Below are 8,458 nucleotides of genomic sequence, written 5' to 3' on the forward strand. Positions count from 1 at the left end.
TTTGCACTTTTACCTTTGTTGTTTCATATATATATATATATATATATATATATAGTGCGGGTGTTTTTTATTTATTTTCTTATCAAAAGTTTGAATTTGTCATCAAGTTATTTGATACAAATTGGGAAGAGGTTTTGATTGATAAAAAGAATTTTATATATGTATATATATACACACACCTATACTAAATTTTTTTCCCTTTCACAAATAGATAATAATAAATAGTTAAAATATAGTTAGAATTATATTATTTGAGTTAATTAGATAGATTGATAGACTAATTTTAATTTCCTCTTATAAATTTATAGAAATTAGATTGACTAACCTTGCATTATTAAAAATTATATATAATTTTTAATATGAAATAGACTATCGTATTTGCCAATAAATTACCCAAAAAAAAAAAAAATTTTACAATTCTAATCTTAAATATAAAAATATTTTTATCACGTATGCATATAAACATATATAATATTAAATAATATTATATGGGCAAAATCATAACTTACTTTCTCTAAGACCTCTCTAACTTTGTCTTGTTTTCATTTTTGTACCTCTAATTTCAGTTTTAACGTTGCGGTAACTTAAATATGTTTTCAATGCAACTCTTCTATCTATATCACTGTTAAGGCTCATAAAATAATGTAGTTTTTGCTTTGATACAAAATATAAATTGCATCTTTATTCAGCTTTCTGTCATTTACTACAGATTAAGAATTATTTATTTTTATCAGAAATTACCAAATAAAAAAGAAGTGGAAGTGAGAGTAATTATTACTGTGAGAGAGTGAAGTGAGCTATTAACTAAAAGTTTTTAAGCAATGAATGTAGAGAACCAAGTGTACATATTAAGGGCATCCATAACATCTACAAAACCTAAGGCAACAACATATTGAAATTCTGCTACGCAAAATATTAGGAAAGAACACCACCCTCTCTTTCTCTTTCTCTCTCACACACACACATACTTTAGCAGATATAAACAAAATAGATTATTAAATAACTACATCAATGAATGGCTAGTAAACTATAAACACCCTGTGCAACCAATTATATAACAACATCCATACAACCCAAAGCTCAGAAGCACACCACGTGAAACTCATATTAAACCAACTGAGGAAACTTCATTCCAACTGACCAAGAATAAAAGAGAGATATAGATGTGAGAAGCCTTTTATAGAATAGACGTTACTCGAACTGAATTATCAGCTGATCCAGTCAAGAAGATGGGCAAAGTTGGGTGCCAATCAACCGTTGTTATAGCAGCAGTGTGTGGAAGAGTTCTCAACCCATTTCTTTGACCACGAACCTGAGTCAAGTTAAACAAACGATAAATTAAATTAGAATAATTAGTATGGCTGAAAATCAGCATTTGTAATTCTGGTCAATATATTGATCAGGGTCAATAGCAAGTTAACTCTGATTGCCATAGATTAAAGAAATAAGGAAAGCCACTGACATTGTGTGCACTTGGACGTGTCTTCATGCACACATAGGCACAGGCACACACATATGAGAATGAGAAAGAAGGTTGGGGCGGGCGAGAGATCAACCTGATATATAGGTGCTCTTACTGAACCAGAAGTCACCAGTAGCGTCCTCCCGTTAGCATCTAACGCCATTTCATGTCTGCAAATTTTTGAGTTCTCAGCGTCGCAGAACCTACAGAATGGAAAAGAATGAAGTTATCAAGGTTCCTTCTGCTAACTATAACACAACAATATAGAAGATGCAACTATAATAACAAATACCAGAACATGACAGATTTTTACAGGGCAACAGCATAAAACAATATGTGCAAAGGCATTACCAACATTATAAAAAGTAAAGGGTTCAAAACCAGGAAAGTGAGAGAGACAGATTATGCACAGCACACAATCCTCCACAAAAATTAGCAGAATCAAATAAATGACAGTTATTTTAGTATTTATATGATTTCAATCTGATAGTTTTTAGACCCCTTAAACAATTGATTTAACCTAGGTAATTAGCCAAGTTGTTACTTAGTCCAATTAAACAAATCTAGGTTATCACAATAATAAAGATCAAATTATGCAAAATAGCGGAAAATAAATAACACAAGATATGATCACCCAGGAAACTAAACCGGTAAAAACCTGGGGAGGATTTGACCTAGCTATTCTCAAGGTAAACTTGAATCCACTATCTTGAAAGAATTGAAGTTCATACAATAAGACTTATAAGCCCCCACGCTCGACTTCTTATTGCTACCAGCCAGTAGAACTTACTGACATGACCACGTGCAAGCTCCGAATCCACGAACTCCTTCTTTCTTGGATTCACCACCAGATACAAGCACACCCGCTTGTGTTTTCTTTAAACTTCAATGGCAGCAACTGAGTTGATCATCAAGGCGTAGATAAATCTTCTCATTGAAAACCCTAAATTTGTGTAAAGGAAAGTTCCTCTAAATCTCACAAGAGATTTACACAAACCGCAATTATGAGCAACACTAAAACGTGATTAGGATTTGCCTTTTATACATAGGACAAATAAGAAACCCTAAAAACGTTTTAAAACACTTAGGGCTGAGTTGGACAAATCTGCAGAAAATCATTCTGCCCGAGCTTTGATCGATCGAGCCTGTCTTTTGATCGATCGAGCCAGGCCGAAAGGCACAATGCTTTCTTGCTTTAACTCGATTCCAATTTTACATAAATGCACAACTTTGAACTAGACTAAAACACTTCTAAAACATTGTTTTGATCATGGTTTGCCAACAATACAAATTAGAGTTCTAAATACATAAAATCCTAAGACTTTAGAATCTAACACAATCTTCCATGAACCTTCACTAGTTATAAAACCAATGAATTAGGGGAACTAGGATTTTATGAATGGGAGGCCCAAAATTATAGCAAATACAAAATTGAACTAATTTAATTGAGTCATACAGAAAGGAAAATTATGCTCATGTAGATTAGGCAAATTAGACCATAGCCCCACCATAGCGCCTATATCTAATAACATAAAGGTCCTATGATATTGAACAACATTATAATTTCATAATCCTCCAATTTGAAATATAACTAGTATAATATCCCAGTTCCACAACACATTGGCTATTATGTCATTGAGTACATAGAAAGCATTTAATAAATCTCACTTTTTGTGAAAGTTCAAGAACTACGATGGCAGTTAAATTTCAGAACCAGTCAGTACAGCTAATCTTAACCAATATATTCTTTTCCTAAGGATAATAGTCTTAACCAAAATTCACTTTAGGTAACAGAGTGCCAGCAAGACAAATTCCTACTACAGTTTCTTGACCATAGGACTTGACCTTGGTTTTGCAAGCTCCATTCAAAAATCTAACACCAAAAAACAAATTCTGTGAGGGTTATATTAGCATAATATGGCAAAACCTTATGCTATATAAAGTTCAAAGAAAAAACTAAGCCGAATTTACAGAGCTTTGCCTAAATTTGAATTGAAAACCAAGATATACTTGCCTTTCCATCTGACCCCAAGCTAAAAATGCTTGTCTCATCAGGCCCAAAAAGAAGAGAGCTTATCGCAAAATCATGTGCAGGCCATCCAGTAATTTCTAGACCAGCAGCCATGTCTTTGACAAGTTAAGGGGTATGCATAATGATGCGGATATTTCTGCTTAGACACCCTCATCCATGATTATTGGGCAACATTTTCTTCTCGTTAACCATTTAATTTTCCATCAAACAACTAGGTTAACCCCCCAGCTAAGCTACAAGTAAGCCTCCGAAATGCACTTAAAAGGGCCAGGTTAGCAGAAAAGGAGTTTATGTCTTCTTAAGTATGTGCAACCACAAATTTTAAAACCAAAGGTTTTTGTTTTCAGATGCAAACCGGATAACCACTAAAATGCAGATTAAGAAACCAGGTCATATAATCATTAAAAGGATACCAAACATGTGAATCATTCCATCAGTAGCAGAAGCTGCTAAAATCTTCCCATTGTGATTGAAGCATAAAGAAGTTATTGCAGGTGGATCTGTACCAAGAGGAAGGACTGTCTTCAAGAAAGGCAAAGATCATTAAGGGATAAAATAAAAACTGGCAACTGAGTGCAAAAATAAAGTTCTAAGACAAACAGTCACGAACCACAGCCTTCCAGGTTTTCATGTTCCAGACAGTTAAGGAAGCAAACCCTAAATTGTTGTTATAACTTGAGCCATTCCTACAAAGAAAATGAGTTCCTATTAATCTATTGCACCAGTAGAAAGAACAATAAAATTGATAAAATAAAAAAAAACTAAAAAAATGGTAAATAATAGATAAGAAAGATAAACCCATGTTCAATCTCCTGAAAATTGCATGATTGGGAGATCAGGGTCCATAAGAAACACTCCCAATGGTTTTTACCAATACTAAATTTCAGTAGCACAATGCAAGCATAATTCTCTCTTTATATAATAATTATTATTAATTTATTATTGAAATTTTACACGTGCATCTAATGGGTCTTGAACTCTAAACCTTAAACTCCATCCCATTCCTTGAATTTTTTATTTATTTATTTATTCTTTTTTTTGGGGTGGGGGGGAGCTCATTGGCATAGCAGTGGCATCATACTTCTAGTAGAGGTGTTATTGAACAGATCCCCAGGCGACAGAATGTCGTATTTTAACACTTCCATACAAACATTTAAAACTATTAGAAGAAAATACCCTTTGGAGGCTGCCGCAGAAACAAAAATTGGTTCTACAGGGCTGCACTTATGATCCAAGACACTGCAGCACCAAAAAGATGTTAAGAGCAAACACCAAGGAAGAGGAGAATTGCAGCCATAGTATATATAGGATAAACCTTGGAAATGCTTCAGTTGTGCTGAGATCGCAGACAACTCTCTTTGCATCAACATTCCATGCTTTAATGCCTCCATCGCTGTGCCTATGAGAAGCTTTTTGTCAAAAAGAACCACAAAACTTAAAAGAATGAATTTCGAACTCAAATAATCAACACCATTCAATATCAAACCATATATGCAATCACTCATAAAGGCCAATTTACATACCAAGCGGTCAGATTTACACTCCCAGTCAAGTGACATGATCTCTGCCCCACAATAAATGGTCGCATTTCTTGATGCCGGAGTTGAAGAGTTATACGTCCATATCCTTTGTTTTAAATGTGTGGAGAATAATAAGGAATCAACTTGAAATCAGCCCATAAATAGAAATTTTAAAAAAGGGACATGCACCAAGCATTCTCTGGCATGCTCAACAACCAAGGTAGTCACAACTCAAATCAATAACCCATCTATGCAGGATAAATCTAGAAATTGTTTCTTTTCTTCTTCTTTTCCTCATTTTTGAGAAAAGGGGTGGGGGTCCATCTAAATCCATTTTAGCATATAGGAATTTCAATATATACAAGCCATAAGGGACAAGGAATCTTAAACCCTTACATTAAATCTTTATTAATTTTAATGTTACCTACTTCCAAAAAAAGAATACCTTACTGTACCATCTATAGAAGCACTGGCTATATTGTTCCCTGATGCAGAAAAGCGGCACCGACTGATTGGACTTGTGTGACCCAAAATGTTTCCTAAAAAACCATGGTATTCCAGAAATTAGAGACACTCCAATAAAGAATAGCTTAGACATAGAGGTAATGAACAAAATGTCTTTGTAGAAAGGATTAAGGAGAAAGGTACAAATTGATAAATGAAAATGATCTAAATCTAAAAACTTCAAATTTTGAAATATGGATTTATCAGATATTTTACCTGAAAGTCTACTTTAACTTCTGGAAATTCTTCTTCTATGTGAACTTCCCTGCCATTTTCTGCCACATCAAATTCAATAATTACTTAACCAGCAATGAGTTCATAAATATTTTCTGCATTGCTTGCTATACATATTTTCTGCATATTTTGAAATATGGATTAATGTACATTCTACATTGCTTGCTATACATATTTTCTGCATATTTTGTAGTATTACTTTTTTTGGGCTTCTGGGCCTCCTGGCATGGTGAAGTTTCTTTGCTGAATACCTTGCAACGTGAACAAGGCCGAACTCTAGCTAGGCCTAGGCCTAAGCCTAAGGTGTAAGATCCCACATGACCCATTCTTATACTGTCAGGTCTTATGATACACACACATAATAGCATATTAAATTCATAACTTACAACTAAAATCAAGCTAATAATAAAAAATTCTATATCCATAAAATTTACATAATAGATCGAAGGTGGTGAGTTGTTACTGATTCTAATTTAAACTCACAATTAAAATTACTTTTTTACCTATCTGCAATAACCAATAACAATTTGTCATTTGAAATTTATTATAAAAATGTTGTGAAAATATTGATGACGTATCATTTATCTAAAAGATAAGCCCAATCAAATAATTTTTTTGAAATTACATTTATATAAAAAATAAAGATAATAGAAAAAGTGTAATTGCCACAAAAAAAAAAAAAAAAAAAAAACCAGTAAGCATACCAAAAATAAAAAACTATCAAATAAAGAATTATGTTTATTGCCAACACAACTCATTTATTCTATGTGGGACCCAACATGTCCATTTTTCTTTCTCTTTTTTTGAGAAGAAGTTCATGTCTTATAAGGCTATTAAGATAAGTCTGAAGTATAGGCGCAACGTTTGGTAGTACATCTTCTATCCACACTAACAAATAACAAAAGAGGTGCAAATTGCTCATTTTGCTAGTTAAAGAATGTACTATAGAGTTACAATGCCTTACCTAAATACACATTCATAGACATAATTGCAAATATTTGAAACCACAAAAAGAATACTTGAAACTTGTGTGACCTGTTAAAGTTTAGGTGTAATTTTGGAAGTTTTGAGACAATCACGATCATCTACAGGTTTTGAGGATTTCGTTTTGTCTCTCTGATGGTTTTGGCGCCATTTTAGTGGTTTTATGGGTTATTTAGTCAAGTTAGAGTTTTTCACTTTTTTTAAAAAATATTTTTTAATATTTTTAAAAAATTTTATTTTGGAGATTTGAAGATTATGTTTATTCAATTTATATGTTTCACAGGAGGGGGCGATTATAACGGCAATTTTGAAGGTGTTCAGGGTGTTTTGATTAGTTTAGAGACCATAAGGGTATTTTTGTCATTTTATAATTTTTAAGGGCTTTTCAATCATGAAAGTTTTAGTGGAGCACTTTTTAGGTTGTGAAGGTATTTTTTAAAAACATTTTGGAGAGATTTTTGTTCTCCTGAGACCTAAAAAAAAAAAAAAAAAGTTTCACACTTCCTCTAGGGTCATAAAATAAGGGGCACTGTTTATTTCACATAATATTTGAATATCTTAAAATTGTAACTTAAAGTCACAAGTTTAGTTATTTTTTGGTAGTGTGTAGATCCACACATTATATGGAACAAGTTTTTTCCCCAAAGTAAAATATTATCCCTAAAGAGGTTATCTTTCCTAGTTAAAGGAAAATGATTTTGATTTGACCAAATTTTTTGTTGTCCAAATTGATTAGAAATAAAGAAATTATTTTCTCTTAAAAATAAATTTTATGTTGAAATAAACTAACCTAATTCTCTCATGCCACATTGTTCTTAACATAAATATACCAAAGAGTAATGTTAGGGGCATTTTTTTTCATAATATTTTTATCTTGTTAAGGTGATAAATTATGATTAGAATAATATTATTTTTATAAGAGCCCATCATTAATAACTCTTTTAAGGCAATATGTACCAATTATAACTGACCATGTGTGAACAATTTTGTTTACCGAAACTAATTATATTCCAAACACTAAGTCTAATACCACAATAAATTTTAGATTTGATAAGTTGGTAGGTTGTTATAGGTATTTGGCGGTATGCCATTTGTTTAATTTTTTTTATTATAAACTTTGATTTATTTTATAATAAAAATAAAAATAATATGTAACAAGTTGTTATTTATGAAAAATAAAATGAAAACCAATGTGACGGGTAGTGAAGTGAACAAATAATTTTGTATTTTTGTGTAATAATTATTTGTGTATAAAATGATATTAAGCATGATCCCATGTTTCCCATTAAAAAGAAAAAGAAAAAAAAGAAAAAAAAGAAAAAGAAAAGAGAAGCATGATCCCATGCGAAAAGCAACCTTGTACTACTTATAATTGATCACGTCAACCATAGTAGTTGAAATTTAAGGCAGCGTAGCAAGAAAGTCTAGTCCACATTATTATTGGCTCAAGTCAAGCTGTCACGCGTCAAGCCAAAGTTCTACGCTTACACATTATTGCTTTCCTAATTTGAAAAATGTATGGTAACTCTCTTTTTTATTTTTTGACTTTCTCCAATGTGATTCATATTTCCCCAATGTGATTCATATTTCATACAATAAAAATGTTATATTCACGAAATTTTCATAATAAATTTTTAGTAATGGGTTGTTATTGCTTGTTATGTGTAGGTAAAAAAGTAATTTAACTTGTAGATTCAAATTAGAACTAATAACAATTTACCA

General features: G+C 32.0%; 1 pseudogene; it reads right to left on the reverse strand.

Annotated features, from left to right (window-relative positions):
• Positions 1-3,142: 3,142 nt before the first annotated feature.
• On the reverse strand, positions 3,143-6,078 carry LOC126700725 (uncharacterized; annotated as a pseudogene).
• Positions 6,079-8,458: the final 2,380 nt, after the last annotated feature.

This window comes from Quercus robur, chromosome 9 (genome assembly GCF_932294415.1).
Source record: "Quercus robur chromosome 9, dhQueRobu3.1, whole genome shotgun sequence".
NCBI lineage: Eukaryota > Viridiplantae > Streptophyta > Magnoliopsida > Fagales > Fagaceae > Quercus > Quercus robur.